Source organism: Lactuca sativa, chromosome 8 (assembly GCF_002870075.4).
Source record: "Lactuca sativa cultivar Salinas chromosome 8, Lsat_Salinas_v11, whole genome shotgun sequence".
Classification (NCBI taxonomy): domain Eukaryota; kingdom Viridiplantae; phylum Streptophyta; class Magnoliopsida; order Asterales; family Asteraceae; genus Lactuca; species Lactuca sativa.
The window spans coordinates 108,337,856-108,357,791 of NC_056630.2; the positions used below are offsets into that span (position 1 = coordinate 108,337,856).

Below are 19,936 nucleotides of genomic sequence, written 5' to 3' on the forward strand. Positions count from 1 at the left end.
TTTAATTGGGGATTAGGAAAATAAACCAAAGCCCTTAAATATAGGCAAAAATATATATATATATATATATATATATATATATATATATATATATATATATATATATATATATATATATATATATATATATATATATATATATATATGTTATTTATGCTTTAATATGGTAATTGAGAAAAATATGTAGTGTTTTTTTTTTCTAGGATGGCAGAAAATATACAGTGTGATCTTACGTTCTTACTCGGATTGTGTTGGAAACAGTTGTATTAAGTTGTAATGTACAAGGGAAGAATACAAAAAATAAAGATCTTTTCTCTCGTATTAATGTTGCTTTAATATGATTAATATTTGACTAAATTTACTTTTATTCTTTTCTTCCTGAACCGGATAATATAGATTTCTGTGAAGCAAGTAATTATTTAAATATGACGAAGTATAAAACTAGATATGATTTAGTTTCCATATATCATAGTCAACGTATATAATTATGTAAATATGATGAAGTATAAAACTAGATATGATTTAGTTTCCATATATCATCATCAACGTCTAAATGACGATTTAAATCCAATATAATTATTACCCTTGAGATTTAAACAACATCTATATATAATCATCATAACATCAATTACCATAAAATATTTTCTTTTTAATATTTATTTACTTTATTAATTTAATAAATAAAAATATTTTTTGTCATTTGTTATATTCTTACTTATTTTGCTACATGTCATTATATGATTGTTTTACACCACTAGAAAACAAGGGCAATACTTACGCCACAATCCGCAGGTATTTCGTAGGTATCAAACAATACTTACGGAATTGCTATAGAAAAAGGCTTATAGCATTAATGTAGCGCTTGGTTTCCGATATGAGCTTATTTTCAAATTGGTTATATTTTTCCTTGGGACACGGTGTGTTGGAAGCCTCAACACGGCGTGTCGAGATGACTTTGGCCGCGGAGATTAATGAACCAACACGGCGAGTCGAGGTGCCTCAACTCGGCGTGCTGGCAACTAGGAAGGAAAACCAAATTTTTAGGTTGTTACACCTTATTTAAAGGCTTTAAGTCCCTTGGTTGGCCTCCTTACCAGCCTCCTCTGTCCAGAAACCCTAAAGTCGAGTATCATCTTCCATAGTTGAGTGTGTAAGCTTGTGGAGAGCCTTGATTGTTGACTTTGTACTCGTTTGAAGGAGCCTTGAAGTTTGAAGGTGTCTAGCTTAGAGGGAAGGCTATAGATCCAGAATCTCCCTACTTGTTGCGGTCTCTTTGAGGTATCAAGTTTATACCTTGCTTTGTTATTGTTTAGATATCTTCTTATGGGGCTTTATCATGACTTTTGGGCTCATTGATGGTTTGTCCAAGGAGTTGAGTGTTTCATGGGTTGTTATGTTAGATCCGGCCATTTTATGGCCTCATTTGGCATAAACTTGCAAACTTTATTAGGTTCTAGGTCTCATTCATGTATTAAGTCCTTTATTAAGCCCTTCTTAAGCTCTAGAGCTTCTTTTTGGCATGGTTGAAAGTAAAGTTGGCAACTTCACGTGATTTTCCGTCCTTTAGGTGTCAGATCTGCCCATCAGGACTATGTCTTTGGAGATTAAGAGCTTAATGGGTTAAGCCCTCACTCAAATGAGCCTAAGGTTTGGGTTTTGACCCATTTTGGTGGTTCCTAAGGGTAAAGTTGGAGCTCTTCTAGATATCATTTTGGTGAAGATCTGAGTTTTGGAGCTCTTAGATTTGTTGAAGACAACTTAATGCATTAAGTTGTCAGATTTCTGGCGAACTCGGCGTGTTCATTAGCAAACATAGCGAGTTGGTTTGGTTTTTCCAGATCTTGCAACGGATGTAGAAACACGGCATATTGAAGAACGACACGGCGTGTTGGGTCAAATAGGACCGTTGACCTTGACTTTTGACTTTAGTCTTTGACAAAGTATGACCTATAAGGGGTTTTAAGGCATTTTGAGTTGCCTTTAAGGGATTGTTTCTGTTTAGGGGTTAAGTAAAGCTGATATTCGAAGTCGGGACCTATTCAAATATCGTTATGTATTCGAGGTGAGTTTCCTCACAAGTTTAACAGGTTTAAGGCACCAAGGCCGACCCTCGTTTAGTTAGGTTATTATATATGTTGTCTGTGTGATACTTGTATGTGCATGTATATGTATGTCTGTTGGGCTGGGCCCATTATGTGAATGTGGACAGGGCCCGTATCTCATTATTATCTGAGTGTGGGCGGGGCATGTATCTCATTGGGTGGGCCAATTATTCGAGAGTGGGTGGGGCCCGTATCTCACTTTTATCGGAGATTCGGAGTGTGGTTGGGGCATGTGTCTCATTATTGCATGAAATGTATGGTATGTGGTAGTTTGGGGAACTCACTAAGCTTTGTGCTTACTGTTTTCAGTTTATGTTTCAGGTACTTCCGGTTGCAAAGGGAAGAGCTCGGGTTGATTGCATCGCACACACAACTGGGATTCCGCATATGAAGTTTTACTCTGATTTTATAGCAATTGATACATTGGTTTTTATTTGAAATGTTTGGATGATACTGGAAAATGCTATTTTATCTATTATTAAAAATGAAATTTTTGGTATCATATTTTTGGATGTTACAATAAACGCTCGTGGGAAATTTATACCTACGAAATTGCTACGGACTAGCTGCAGAATACCTACGATTTTTTTTCAGTGGGTAAAACACCTACGTAATAGCTACGAAATGCCTACGGATTACCAACGGAGTCAAGGTTGACTAAAGTTGACTATTTTCTTATGGAACAGTTATGGAAATAGATAGCTACAAATTTCCTACAGATTACCGATGGGACCCACTTTTACTTACATTGGCTTTATACCTACGAATTTCCTAAGGCTCACATTACCTACGGATTTTCCGTAAGTAATCCATATGCAATTACTTTTTATTTATAAAAAAACACAACAAAAAATTATAAAAAATCTAGTTTTTTTCTATCGATCCATTATATTAAACTAATAATCATATTGAATTTCAACCACAAAACAAATAACATTACAATAAAACTAATAACCCTAAAAAAGTATCAAATACATATACATATTAGTAATGAACATTGCCAAATAATACATTAAACTTGTAAAGAAAGCCTGTGCTATGCACGGGTCAATTTTGTAACGACCATAAAATTCCAACCAATTTGAACTTTTCAAAAACAACCCAGTTTCATTAAGTTATTACAAAAACGTTTTCAACAGAATTGTTATCAGAGTCTTCCTAGAACCACATCATAAAACATAATCATGAGGAGCGGTACAATCACGCATTTGCCTTGCCACAGTCTCCTGAAGAACCTGAAAAACATTAAACCACAACTGTAAGCCCGAAAGCTTAGTGAGATATCTCCAAAATACCAACCACATACCATACACGCATAACATGCCATAACACAACAGAACACAGAACAACCATGCACTTCGGGTCTACTGGGTGACTGGTCTGCCGCACCGGCCTTCAGTCCACCTGGTCCACCCTCCGAGTCTAACCACATACATCGAATCTACAGTGTGATTGGTCCGCCCGCACCGGGACTTCAATCCACTTGGTCCATTCCCTGAGTCTACAATATGACTGGTCTGCCCGTACTAGGCCTTCAGTCGGCCTGGTCCACTCTCCGAGCCTCGGCACGTCTGGTCCGCCCTCTTGGGGCCTACAGCCTATCCGGATCGCTCGTTGGGCCTTCGGAATAACTGGTCCGCCCTGGGTATGTTGGCCTACAGCACAAAGCAGGTCCCTCCTCAACCCAACCCAGTCTAACAACCATGTGCACATAAACATTCAATCATATAACAAATCACATCCAATCAAGCCGATGTAACAGATCACATAGCATAACATCATCCTAACCAGGATACCGACCTAACCGGTCACTAGCATATACCATCCTAACTACCAGGATGCAACACAACAAAGCAATAACATAACAACGATACCCGGATCACAATCCGATAAAGGGCCGACCTTGGTGCCGTAGACCCTGTCGATATAGTGAGGATAACTCACCTCGAAACTGCCGACTGAGCAGATAAACCCAGGCTGCCCCGACCATTGATACGATCTCCACCATTGGCCAACCACCAAAACACTTAAATGAAGGATCCCACTGATGAATGAACCAATTCTCTGCAAAGCCCCTTGCTCCACTCTTCTTTCTCTTCAATTTCCTTCCAATATTACCTCCTCCAAGGCTCTAATCTCTCACCAAGGAAGGCTCACACGAATTTAGGGTTTCTGGAACTCAAAGGGAAGGTAAAGAGGCTGGGGAAGAAGTGTTATGTTCTTTATATAGGGCTCATCCCTCGGAATTAGGGTTTTCTCCACTCAGCACCAACTCGCCGAGTCCACCCATGCTACTCGCCGAGTTGGTCACTTAACACGCGACCAGAGTCGCGACCTTACTCGCCGAGTCCACTCGTGGACTCGCCGAGTTGCCCTTTAACACTTACACTTTTAGCCCTTCAACTTAACTTCTAATATTCTGGGATGTTACAATTCTCCCCCACTTAAATTAGGCTTTGTCCTCGAAGCCTGCGACAACACATCTCCAGGACTACTCTTGCAATGCACCACCTGGCATTAACCAGACCTGGTTCCTCAAAACACAACCACCGAAACCCAAAACCCAATTTTCCTTCTCACGGTGTTCTGACCACCGCTTCAATCCGGCCACCGGCCCCGCCCTCTAATAACCACACTTATCAACTGAGTACCACCCCATGATGCATCGCTCGCTCCAAATCACAACAATCACTCGACTCATACGAGCTAGAAATAACCATGAACCACCGGAATTCCCGGCCTGAGCCCAACTTTATCCACTCCATGTTGACAGGATGACACATCCTTCAGCCTCAGAGCAACTCCCATGAGTTCTCCACCGTAGTCTCATACCCATGATGAACTGGCTCTAACATCTTCGGGTTGGGAAAACCCGGTACGCTGGCGATACCTCCAAACATCCCTCAGGATGAATTTCCACCACATACATAAATCCTTGATCAAAATCAAACTGGAAATCCAAGATTCCATCTCTGCATTCCTTCCGAGCCTTTTGGCTCTACCCTAGGAAATTCCCTCCGTGGCCTTAGCAAACATCCAACCTAGATGTGATTCCATACCGTCGCCGCACACGCTGCGCAATAACCATAATTGGAACACTCCAATCATAACTCCGCACTACTGCTTTCACTTCCGTGAAATTACACTCCCTCTCGGAGCTACATTGCTTTCCCTTTCGTTACCAAGGGAATCCACTTGGCTGCCTTGACACTACCACAAGTGCCACGGTGCCCACCCAATACTACACCATTTCCTTATAGCATAACCGCTATCCCATGCACCACACATACTCTGAATCCGCTCGTAGGGACTCTCGAGTCCATGCACTACCTCCACTAATCATGATTAATATCCAGGGCCAGACCTTCTGATGCTATCATATCGTGACATACTCATTCCATATTCTCATACAGATTTATCAACACATGCAGAGTCTTCAACATGACTGGACCACCTTACCAGGCCTTCAGCCTATCTGGACCACTCTCAGAACCTTCAGCAGGTCTGGACCGCCCTTCAGGGCCTTCAGTCTGACTGGACCGTTCTCCGAGCCTTCGGCCTGACTGGTACGCCCACCGGCCTTCAGTCTATCCGGACCGCTCAACTAGCATTCTTCATCCCGAGTTATCCCTCCAGGAAACTCTCCCATGCGTACCGTTCTAGCCCTCTAGGGGTTCCGAACTCTATCTCCATCCTACATACTCAATCCCGGCCCAATCCCAGGCCTTCCACAATCAATCACCCATGGTCTGCATCCCGCCCCGTCTGACTGACACTTGCATCAAACTAGCCTACGCTCGGCTGACAGAACCACTGTTGAATCCCAACAGCTAAACAACCTCTCATGCTTATCGATCTTTCGGAGAATTCTCCAATTCTCCCCCACTTAGAGCACTGACTATCAACCACTGGCCGTCATCACCGACCTCCCGAAACAACCATACATAGCACAATCCCTTACACGCGAACCGATTCCCACTAGAACGAGCAACCTTCACAAAATCACATATCAACACGGATCATCTCGGTTTGAAAGAAACCCGACCTTCAGCTAACCATTTCTCAGACTGTAGATGTTACCCGACATTCAGACCAAAAGCTAGATTTCCCACTAACAATTCTCATGAATGATAACCAACGAAATTCCCAGCACCAAAGCCTTAACCATACCATGACCCTCAAAGAACAATGAATACAATACTAGAAACCACACAACGAGACTAGAAGATATACAACACTCCAAAATAATCACAAAATAACAAGACATCAAGGAAGAACATACCCACAGCTGCATCCGGCACTGCCCTGACCTCCTCTGCTGTAAGCTGAAAAGCACGACCCTGAGCCCTTGGAGGCTCCACTCCACCCGTAATCCTCAAAGTGGTCGGTGCTGGAGCCTGCACCGGTCCCGTAGCAAGCTGTGGACATTTGACCCTCAAGTGTCCAACCTGATGAAAATGATAACAAATCCTCAAATCCCGACCCGGGGCTGCCTGCCGACAATCCCTCCCATAGTGCCCCTCCTTTCCGCACTTGCGACATGCACCACCGGACCTACAAACTCCTGTGTGACCCTTCCCACACTTTCCACAATTGTGGCTACTCTGATCTCCCAATCTAGCATGTGCTCATCTGACCAATAACCTCGGGCGGTACCGACCCACCCTGACCGCCCTCTCCTGCTCCTGATCCTGATCCGGATCTACTCCCAGCATGCCTCGAAACCTCCATACTGAAAAACACAACAAGATCTCAGATACTTCCCACTAACCCGGGAACCAACCCCCAACCCATCCCTAGAGGTCATGGTTTCTTTGATATGCGTATGGGTCCTGTGCTTTCAGTAGTACGGGCCCATACTACCTTCCACACCTACTCATATTTGTATCAAGTATACCACAACACCCTAGTGAAGAACATACATAACAAGCACTCAACCCTCACTCCTAGAGGAACACTGGAAGTCTCCCATATAGGAAACGCTAGGCTAACAGGCATCATAAATCAGGCAACATTATCATGAAATCCTGAAGATCCCTAGCCTAGTAGTAGCATGCTGTTCTATCAAAGCTCAAAAACAAATATCATGTATGGTATTTTGGGGTTACTTACTGGCTCCGGCTGATCGTACCCCCGCATCCTCCTTTACTCATTTTGAAAACCATTTTAAATTCTCTTTTGAAAAACTCCCCTTGACTTGAGACTGGATTCACATGAATGTTCCTCCAATTCGCTCAAACCAAGGCTCTGATACCAACTTGTAACGACCATAAAATTCCAACCAATTTGAACTTTTCAAAAACAACCCAGTTTCATTAAGTTATTACAAAAAGGTTTTCAACACAATTATTATCAGTCTTCCCAGAACCACATCATAAAACATAATCATGAGGAGCGGTACGATCACACCTTTGCCTTGCCACGGTCTCCTGAAGAACCTGAAAAACATTAAACCACAACTGTAAGCCCGAAAGCTTAATGAGATATCCCTAAAATACCAACCACATATACCATACACGCATAACATGCCATAACACAACAGAACACAGAACAGCCATGCACTTCGGGTCTACTGGGTGACTGGTCCGCCGCACCGGCCTTCAGTCCACCTGGTCCACCCTCCGAGTCTAACCACATATATCGAGTCTACAATGTGATTGGTCCGCCCGCACCGGGCCTTCAATCCACCTGGTCCATTCCCTGAGTCTACAGTATGACTGGTCCGCCCGTACTGGGCCTTCAGTCGGCCTGGTCCACTCTCCAAGCCTCGACACGTCTGGTCCGCCCTCTTGGGGCCTACAGCCTATCCGAACCGCTTGCTGGGACTTCGGAATAACCGGTCTGCCCTGGGTATGTTGGCCTACAGCACAAAGCAGGTCCCTCCTCAACCCAACCCCAGTCCAACAACCATGTGCACATAAACATTCAATCATATAACGAATCACATCCAATCAAGCCGATTTAACAGATCACATAGCATAACATCATCCTAACCAGGATACCGACCTAACCGGTCACTAGCATATACCATCCTAACTACCAGGATGCAACACAACAAAGCAATAACATGACAACGATACCCGGATCACAATCCGATAAAGGGTCGGCCTTGGTGCCGTAGACCCTGTCGATATAGTGAGGATAACTCACCTCGAAACTGCCGACTGAACAGAGAAACCCAAGCTACTCCGACCACTGATACGATCTCCACCACTGGCCAACCACCAAAACACTCAAATGAAGGCTCCTACTGATGAATGAACCAATTCTCTGCAAAGCCCCTTGCTCCACTCTTCTTGCTCTTCAATTTCCTTCCAAGATTACCTCGATCCTCCAAGGCTCTAATCTCTCACCAAGGAAGGCTCACACGAATTTAGGGTATCTGGAACTCAAAGGGAAGGTAAAGAGGCTGGGGAAGAAGTGTTATGTTCTTTATATAGGGCTCATCCTCCGAAATTAGGATTTTCTCCACTCAGCACCAACTCGCCTAGTCCACCCATGCTACTCGCCGAGTTGGTCACTTAACACGCGACCAGAGTTGCGACCCTAGTCGTCGAGTCCACTCGTGGACTCACCGAGTTGCCATTTCATACTTACACTTTGAGCCCTTCAACTCAACTTCTGATATTCCGGGATGTTACAAATTTTTTTTGTTGTTTTATCATTTTGATGTAATGACATAAATTTCCATAACAACATGAAATAACAATTTACAATAAACTTGACATCATTTAGCTTCAAATATAAATATCACCAATCTAGTAAGTAGCTAGATCCTTTTCTACAAAGGGTAATAATGTTAAAACAATATTGGTACCATTCAAGGTCTCAAAACTCCATTGTCATCTTGATATTATAACAACATGGACCTATTTACTTAAATTTTTATGTAATTTGGTCCTACAATTGGAAACAACCATAATAAGGCTAAGGCATACACATACAAATCAAATGACATATACATATACATAAACACATACATATCTGATTATACACACACATGTTGATCAGGTCGAAGCTTACATACAAATTAGATAAGACACATAGATCAAATCCAAAAAGAAAAAACAAAAAAAAATAGTTACGGCTCAGCTAATTTTTTTTTCTTATTATTGTATTTTTTGCACCGACCATCGTTTTTTCCGCTTTGTTTTTTTTTTCAGAGCTATATTATACTTTATTATCTATACTTCACAAACTTATAACTATTAATATCGTTCATAAAGGCAAGTGCACCTTCGGAGTTCATTACTCGTTTCATTGTTTAATGTTGTAATGCTTACACTTTCACTAACAAGCTACTTTGTTTCTTTTAAATACATACACATACACATACACATACATACATATACACATAAACACATAAACATACGCATACAAATACACATACACATTCAAATACACACATAAACAGACAAGTATACACACATACATAAATACATACATACATACATACATACATATACATAAGAACACATATACACACATACACATACATAAACACATACATATAGATACATATACTTACATGCATACATAAATACATACATACATACATACATACTTATACAAATATACATATTTCCCCTAATTATCTTCATTTTTCGTTATTTATACATTAAACATACTATATTTCACCTTATTGATGTGTTAAACGTAGTTTTTTTTTTTTCGTTTGTTTGTTTGTTTATGCGTTAAACACAATCATTACAATTATTATATATTATCGTTATGTTTATAAATATTACTATTATTAGTACTATTAATATGATTTTTAATTGTTTGTGTTTTAAATTTGTAAAAACAAAACGATTCAAAAAAAGTTTTAAGACTCAAATATTGAAAAATTATAATAATGGGAATAATAATAATAACAACAACAATAATAATAGTAATATCAATAATAATAATAATAATAATAATAATAATAATAAATTTGTCGTTATTTCGTAGTTATTATGTAGCTATTCTCTTATTATTAATAATAACTAGTAGGAATTAGATGCGCCGTTGGCGCTGGATTGGATGAAGTTTACCTAAAAGTTGATGAATTTTTATTTTGTATTTGGTTCACTTCAATTTAAAAATGGGGTTGTGTTAAGTAAACAATGGTTTTCTTTTGTGTACAAGAGTCATTTATTTTGATAGTAAACACTATGAACTTAATTTATATTCACGTTCATTACAACTGCATGGATGAAACAATCTCTACTGGAACCGAAAGATACGTTCATTTCAGGAACCTAAAGATAGTCGAAAGAAGAGAGGGTCTACATGCATAACATAAGGCAAAAATACCCCTACATCCTTTGATTAGAATAATGTTTGCAATCAGCCTCCAGGCAGTGGACTTCAACAATGTAGCTTCTTGTAGAATAATTACCATCAACAAAGATAGTAAATAAAACCCATTTTGCTTTTCAATCGTTGGTTTTTTTTATATCCCAACAAATAATAAAATACCCTTTAGTAAAAACCTCATAAGTAGTCTTCTTCGGGAAACTCTTAATCTGTATATCCCACCAAATTCTAAAATACCCTTTAAGAAAAACCTCATAACCACATTGGTTGAAGGGTATTAATGAATTCAGTTTAACTCTTGTGATTAACATTAAAAGGAAAACAAAAAAAAATGTAACATCATCTTCCTCAACCAATTTCAGACTTTGAGGTTGAGGGGTATTCAAAAAAGGAAAAAAAATAGAGTGGAGCTAGTATGGTTATTCCGCCATAGTTTCATTTCTTTTTATTACACCATAATACTTTGAAAAATAACCATATTCAATTACTTTTGGAAAATGGGAAATTTTATCCAATTATAAGAGTGAAAATTATTGTGTAGGAATGACATTGCTACAACTTGATAGATTTTTCAAAGTACAATGTTGTTATAGAAAAAATGAAAGTAGGATACTATAATAAATAGATCAATGAAAGGTCATTTGTTATTTTTTGCATTTAACTCAAGAGATACCTTTGGTGTAAAGCTCATGAAAGGCAGGATAAGCAATGAAAAAAAATGTGAAAATATAGCGGCTAATTTTTATGTATATTGGCATAAATAATAATTAATTATACATCATTTCATTTAATTATATAAAATATGGAAATAAAATAATAATCTGACCAGCATCTGGAAGTCCGTCTTTGCGGATGACAAATGTTCGTTTCTTTTCATGATCCATGACTGCAATTTTGATTGGTGTGCTGAGATAGATCTTGTCAACCTGGTTAAAAAGACATAAATACCCATGGTTAGGTTAAGTAATGAAGATCAAGGTTTCAGGAAGAATAAGAAAAAGTTACTTCTTATTCAAATGTTATTGAGTCTCCTTGTTCTGTGAAGCGTTCTCTTATTTGACAGTTGTCAAGGTAATCCAAAGTTTCCAATCCTTCGACACGGACTTCACTGGACAAACAAAAATACCAATCTACTTTCATATGTTCATGTATTATAATTTATATCTTTCTATTTCTATTTCTAGTTAACTTTATCTCTAAAAGATTAAAAAAAAGGTGTACCTTATATCAGAAACAGAAAAATATGTATGATATGCAAATGTGAATGTGAATTGCTTTCCATTAGTGTTTGTATTTCTGATACGTAAAGTCAACATCAAGTTTGTTCCAGGTCCCAAAGCAATCCTCAACTGATACTCAAAGCTTAATAAAAATAATAATAATAATAAGAAGAAAGATATTATTTAAAAGGAAACTTTTCTTACATTGAAGAAAGTTGAGAAGTTGTATAAAATGTACCTGTGGGGCCATATTTTCAAATCCTCTTTAGTGGGCCTGAGAATCAAAACGGTAAAAACTTTATTGGTGGCATCAGTTCGGAAAGGAGGTGGATCATCATCAAACCTCCATAATCTATTTCTAGCAAATCCATGTGCTTCAAGAGGACCTAGATTTGGGAACTGCATCAAGAACTCAAGTTTCCCAGATTAAGAGAAAGAACTAAATTCAAGAAATAGAAACAAAAGACAAAGGAGTCACTCACGTGAGGGAAACATATAGGAATGCTTCCGCATATAGGCTTTAGAAGCTTGAAGATCTCCTACAGAAAAAAATTATTTATGGATGAAGGGAGAAGCAAACACAAGGGTAATATTGTAAAAGTGAGGTCTGACTTAACCCACTAAAACATGTTGTATGCATTTAAGTCAAAAAGAAATAAGTGTTATAGTATTTGCCATACTTGACACCTTACTACTGACAAACAACAACTCTTCTCCATGCTCATTTTTCCAAGATGTCACATGGGCTCCATACAAATATACCTACAGGATAGAAAAAAGAAAAAGACAAATGAAGATACAAAGTCTGCAACTATAAAGAAAGTTATAAGAACATCACTATGAGAACAATTAATCCAACTGATAATATATAGCTAAATCAAGCATCCATAATCACTCTAAAACATAAGAAAGAACAATTATACATACAATTAATTTTGTGTAGACCTGCAATTATCGGTAATGCATGAGGATGTAAGAACCGAGCATGTTTCTTTTCTCAGCCTACTTAGACATTTAATTAGAATCAAAGTATGTCCATGTGGCGATGAAATGGTCAAAGGGGTAATTCCTAATGGTCAATACGAACCATACAGAAAGAACGGAAGTTTCAAGCTCTGGATTTGGGAGAAGACCATATAACAATATTAGGATCTCATATGATCACCATTCAAGTTTGCAAATATTTTAATGTTTAAAAATGTTAAATATAAAGTGAATTTGCAAATATAATCAAATATATAGTTTTTGTAGAAAGAGAGAAGATTAGCAACCAAATCATGACAGCTGAAGGGATAACATAGCTAAATAATTGTTTCATCCCATGGATCACCTCGATCGATATAATGGTGCCATATTTTTCACATGAGGGAGAAAATTTCATGTAAAAGAAAAGAAAGATTACATTTAGCCACATTGTAATACCCATCATTTTGTTTATCTTATTACATGTCTTTGTGTATAGTGTAGGTGCATCTCATGTATGTCGATCGTATTGTGGCAACATAAGTTTCACACAGAATGATTCAATCAATTTTGGAAAGTAAAAATGTAAAATGTATGTAATTGAAATTCCAGATAAAAAGGGTAGTTTTGGAATTCAAGGAAAAAAGGAAACATGGCATACAATAGGTTTTCCAGTAACAACAACAGGGGAGTATCCATGGAATTTGGAGTATTCATCTAAAATCCATGTCATTGTAGTGAAACTCAGTTAAGTTAATTGAGTAGGTAAAAGACAATGTTAAAAATCTCGAATATGTTGAAAATAGACATGCGTGCACCTTTCCACTAACTGGTGATCCTAATGGCAGGGGTTTGATTGTAACATTTCCAGTCAAAGCATCTTGAAGAACATTCGTAGAAACGGTTTCCTTAATAGGAAATCCAACCTTAATTAAACTTTAACTTACAAAAATTACAAAACTAATTAAGATACGAATTAACAAAATAAAACCCACATGATATATAATAAGTGTACCTCAGGTTTGAAAACATCAACCGCGAAGCTATTGAAACAACTGATAACAGCCTGTTGAATGTTTGAACTAATATTAGTAGGATTTTTTGTGACAGAAAAAAACAGCCCTAGCTTCCGGCTGCAAAACATGTGTATATCCATCTTTGCTTGACCTCAATCTACAATTTACCTAATTGGTTGTCTTGTGGGGGAGAGGGTGGCGGTGGGGAAAGGTATTTTATTTCTATAACGTGGTATCAACACAAAGGCATGGTAGTTGAAGATCTAGAAAAAACATCAAATATCCCAAATATTCCATACTTGAACAACAAATCGGTTTAGAAAAAATTGAAAAGAAGATGAAGTAATTTTGGTCACCTAAAGTCGAATTCTAGCTTCCTCTTTCTCTTTCTCCCATTCCCGTCTTCGTGTTTCTGTTGTTGTCATTGAGAGATTCCTTCAGGCGTTGGGTTTGGAGTACGGTAGTATCTTTGTCGGTTCTTGGGAGACGAAGACGCCGACCTCAGCGGAGGAGGACTGGAATTCCAGTTCCGCCAGAGACGACTACCGCTCGAGAAGCAGCGGAGGAGGCATATGTTATCAGAGAAAGCGGAAGAATGTAACATCTGGGCTTTTTTTGTTGAAGAAGAGGACGTAGGTGAATGGCAGTGGCGTTTTAATTGGGTAAAGAAGGCGGTGTCATAGGGATGAGAAGAAGGCGGCAAGGAGTAGATAAGAAGAGAAAAGAAGAATGAAAGAAGGAAATCGTGGGGTTAGAATGAAAAGAAAGAAGTTCCGTGGCAAAATAAGAAAGAGAAAAAAAGTTCCTGTTCACCATATTTTTAGCAATTAATAATATATACAATAATAATAATAATAATAATAATAAATTTGTCTCTATTTGGTAGTATTCTGTAGCTATCCTATTTTCTAAAGCAAAACCTTTTGTTTTCCTGTATGTTAAATTAAACTTTTTTCATATGTTCTTTTATGGTTTTTGTTCCATTTTATTAAGCTTCACATAACATTTAAATATAATAATTGTAATAAATATAATAAAAGCAATGATCGTTTATTTTATGAACGCTATTATTTTATCAAATCGTATACACATGAAATCATAGCAAATCGCATTGAAATTACTAAAATGATAGAGTTTCTAAAGCCAAACTATTTCTTCAAACCACATATAATATGTAACAGTTCTCTTATGTAGTTTGATTTGTGAGGCTTTTAATTCCTATAAAATCTATCTTACACATAAAATTTTGTATGAAATACATATATATTAAAAAAAAAGAAACGCACACAAATTTTCTTGAATTAAATGTTGTTTAAGGCGATTTATTCTAATTAATTAATCAAGTATCACAAGTTAATTAGTCTATCTAAATAATAACAACAATGCACGAGGACTCATAAATTGTGTATCCTTTTGCGTATAATGAAAATTTCATATAACTAACATATAGAGGTAGGATTATCATACAATCTTTTATCCAAAAATAAATTAATAAAATAAACCGAATATAGAGAGATCAAGAAAACAGAGATTTTTTGGCCCTCCTGTGATGGTAGGAAGTTTCGTGCCGATTTATTCCCAACGGATATAAGGAGACCTTCTTTGGGGGTGAAGCTCCTTGGGGAGGCTATTAGCAGAGACCCAGGGTTTATTAGCGGGCTAGCCATTAAGAGAGCGGTCAATGTTGTTGATTTGATGGGTCTTCTTCCACAACTATGTGACCCGCAGAGTGAGCTACTTTTGCTTCGATCATGTTTGGGCATTGCAAAACTTTTCTTTGGTTTAAGGACATGCCAGCCGGTACACATAGAAGAGGCAACTTTGTTCTTTGACAAAGGATTGTGCACGTCTATCGAGGATATGGTGGTATGTGGAGGCCCATTCTTTGAAGACATCCAGTGGCGCCTGACCTCCTTACCTATTCGTTTCGGTGGTTTGGGTTTGTACCCGGCATACGAGGTTTCCTCCTACGTATTTGTAGCCTTTAGGGCCTAATCTTGGGCATTACAAGACCACATCTTATGTGATAGTGGCGTATGTGGTATGAACTTGGATTACCTATGTGCTATGACTCGTCTTCGCGATACGATTCCGGGATTTGACTGTAGCGGTTTCACTAATAAGGACATCGCCCCCCTAAATCCTAAAAAGCATTGGCGTGTGCCCTTTTTAGCAAAATCGTCCAAGATATGGAAGTCGACTTCGACATGACTGTCAGACAAAAAACAGTCTTTGAGTGTTTGCGCGCACCTCATGCTCAGGATTTTCTGTTAACTATCCCTATTGATGGTCTTGGCCAGCATATGTCTGACATCCCCAAAATCACAGGCAGAAAAGACCGGTTTAATTTATGTTTTTAAAACAATTTCAGAGTAATCATTTGATTAAAAGAGTTGCCGAATTTGTTCCCAAAACGAAATATGATAAAAATAAGATTTACCAAAGCATTTCTTAAAGAAATGTATTTCATTGTATAACAAAACTCAGGATGTCATGTTCCGATAAACAGACGAAAAGCATAAACATTACATTACAGACCTTACAACAGTTATATAAAACAATAGGTCTATAATCCAAAAATAACTTGGCAAGTCATCCATCTTACGCCCTCGCGCCACTACCTGTAATACAAATAAACTGAGTGGGTCAGGCTTGGGAGCCTGGTGAGCATATAGGGTTTTCAACCCGCAATAAATAATTATATTTAATTTCACCAACCAACAATAACCCGATTACCCATTCCCGTTATCCTCACTTTACGTCCCTAAAACAACATCTATCTCAAGGGACCTAATCTAGGATTTTCATCGGGACGGATATTACTGCAAAGGGGTTTCCTCAACAGTAGATGTCTTAAAGGCAACCATGAGGGGGATAGAGTACACCAGTGAACACATCGTTCACAACACCTACAGGTTATGAGCCTACTAGCGCTCCACAGGACTGTCTAGAAAGAGTCTGTGGTCGTTATCCATACTCCGCTGAATAACTAGATCAACAACAATAATATCGAGGCCTCTAATCTGTTTATCACACATCAACTATCTACCCATGTTCTACCCAACATATTAGTAGATAAAAATATATATTTGTATACATAGTTTAAAACCTATATAGCATTCTCATTCAATACATATTCCAATCAACAGATGAGACACATACACATAACACGTATTTCATAGAGAATAAATCATATTTATGAGATAGAAGAAAGTGAATATACATTCACACATATAACAACACAATATACACATAACATGTATTTTGTATAAAATACTTCATAATTATGCGTTAGAAGAAGGTAACTACACACTCACTTGATCAGAAGATGTTCGGACAGCACTATGGCTCTAAGAGTAGTATTCTCGGGTGAAACTGGGTTCACTTCACTCACCGGGCTTCTTACGGGCAGAGCTTCGGCTCGGAAACTATTTTCTTTGCGGGATCTTCGAGCTTCTAGACTTGCTTCGGGTTTCGGGATGATACCGAGGCTTCGGGGGTACTTCTTTGCACACAAATCGAGGTAATATGAGTGAGAGGAGAGAATTTGAGCAACCAAACTCGGCAGGCCCTTCGAATCTATTTATAGGGAAAAATTTGCCTTTGCCACGTCGTGGTGGTTGGGTCGTCACTGCATGCGTCATTGCAAGTGGGTCTGACAGACTCCAGAGCTCCTGCTATGTCGTGGTGGCTGACAGTTTTGGGGTTTCGCGCCCGAACTTCAGAAATTCATAACTTTCTCATACGAACTTCGTTTTCGACGTTCTTTATATCGACACGAAGGTGAGAATACGCTCTACAACTCTCATATAGACTACATTGGCTAATTTTGACTTTATTTTTAATATATTATAAATATATTACTTTTATATTATTTTTAGTAGGCCGGGACAAGAAAACTCCGTTATAAATTTATAACTTCTTCATCTGACATCCGCTTTCGCCTATCTTTTTGTTGTTTCACTACCATTAACGAGATCTCCGATTCTCTTTTAGATTGTTTCGGCTAAAAATCACTCGATCTCAAATCGAGGATTCGGGTTGCATACTGCTAAGTCGAAACTTCAGAAAAATCATAACTTCCCGATACGAAGTCAGATTTGGGCATTCTTTTTATGCACGCTCTCGGTTTAACGAACTCTACGACTTTCGTATAGATCGCTAAGGCTAAATATCGCTCTATCTTAAATTCGTATTTTATGTCATTCTGTGTCGTGTAGGTTATGTCGCGAAACTTTGACAGGTCATAACTTCTTCGTTATAACTCGGATTTTGGCATTCTTTATATATTCAGAAACGTAGTCACGACCACTACCACGTCCTTCGTAGATATCAGGATTATCTAACATTTTATTTTGACGCTTATTTTTATCCGTAATTTATTTATGTCACACAGTTAAGCACAAATCACATAATACTCAAATAATACACTTCTATTATTTCAAAACGGGTTACAAAGGTTAACCTAGACTATTATATCAACATTAATGACAAGCCCAGAAACACAGGCGTTACAATTCTCTCCACCTTAGAATGATTCTGTCCTCGGAATCACACATCGACAAACTAATGCGGGTAGCGACTCATCATGTCACTCTCCGTCTCCCAGGTGAGATTTGGCCCATTCGTGTGTTTCCATCGGACAAGCACTAATTCGACCATCTTGCGTCGCAAATTCTTAGTCTTTTGGTCAACGATTGCCTCTGGTTCTTCAATCAACCTTTTGTTGTCATCGATTCTCAACTCCGAAAGTGGAATCATGTCGGGAACTTCTCCCGTGAACTTCTTCAAATAACACACATGAAAAGTGTTATGAATTCCATTCAGTTCTTTTGGTAGTTCGAGCTTGTAAGCTTGGTTCCTAATCCTCTGAAGAACTTTAAACGGTCCAATAAACCTTGGACTTAACTTTCCCCTTTTTCCAAATCTTATAAGTCCCTTCCACTGTGAGACTTTAAGCAAAACCAAATATCCAACTTCAAAAGTCATCGGTCTTCGCTTGTTGTCAGCATAGCTCTTTTGACGATCCAGAGCTGCTAACATTCTATCCCTAATTATTTTCAACTTTTCAGCAGTTTGATGGACTATCTATGGTCCCATAAACTGCTTTTCCCCAGCCTCAAGCCAACAAGACGGCGTACAACACTTCTATCCATACAAAGCTTGATAAGGTGCCATCTTTATGCTCGAGTGGAAACTATTATTGTAGGAAAATTCTACCAAAGGTAAATGTTCATACCAATTACCTTGGAATTCCAGGGTACATGCTCTCAACATATCTTCAAGTGTTTGTATTGTTCGTTCGCTCTGACCATCAGTCTGTGGATGGTAAGTTGTACTTAAACACAACTTGGTACCCAATTCCTCTTGTAGACTTTTCCAAAATCGTGAGGTGAAACGGCTGTCACGATCTGACACAATCGTTAACGGAACACCGTGAAGCCTCACAATTTCCTTCACGTAAGAATTCACAAGCTTATCCATAGACCATTTCTCCTTGGCTGCTATGAAATGCGCACTCTTAGTGAATCGATCAATGACCACCCAAATCATGTTGTGACCATTCTTTGTTTTAGGTAGTTTAGTGACAAAATCCATAACAATGTCTTCCCATTTACCCATAGGCACATGTAAAGGTTCTAAACTCCTGTATGGTTTCTGATGTTGTGTCTTGACTCTCGCACAAGTCACACACTCAGCAAGATACTTTGCAACATCAAGCTTCATCGTGGGCAACATATATTAGGGTTTCAGGTCCCTATACATCTTAGTGTTGCCGGGATGAATTGAGTACATGGTTTTGTGAGCTTCTTCCATCAGAATTTCTTTGAATACTCTTATCTTAGGTATCCAAATCCGATCTTGGAACACCTTCAGTTCATGACTGTTTACACCGAACATTAACGTTTTGCCCAAATGTTCTCCCTTTCGGTCATTCTTCTCATAAGCTTCCTCTTGAGCTTTCTTTAAACTTTCCACTATTATCGAGACAACTTCAATTCTCAACGCTCTTGGCCTCTTCCTTTCAAGATTGACTTTCGGACTGAGAGCATCAGCAACAACATTTGCTTTACCAGGGTGGTAAAGTATCTCACAATCATAGTCCTTAAGTAACTCTAGCCAGCGTCGTTGCCTCATATTCAATTCCTTCTGATTAAAGAGATATTGGAGACTCTTATGATCAGTGAAAAGTTTACACTTCGTGCCATAGAGGTAATGCCTCCATATCTTTAGAGCGAAAACTACCTCTGCCAACTCCAAATCATGAGTCAGGTAGTTCTTTTCATGCTCTTTCAACTGTCGAGACGCATATGCGATCACCTTTTCCCTTTGG

At 38.5% G+C, this 19,936-nt stretch overlaps 1 pseudogene; it reads right to left on the reverse strand.

The window, feature by feature from the left end:
- Positions 1-11,194: 11,194 nt before the first annotated feature.
- On the reverse strand, positions 11,195-13,742 carry LOC111885004 (putative glucose-6-phosphate 1-epimerase; annotated as a pseudogene).
- Positions 13,743-19,936: the final 6,194 nt, after the last annotated feature.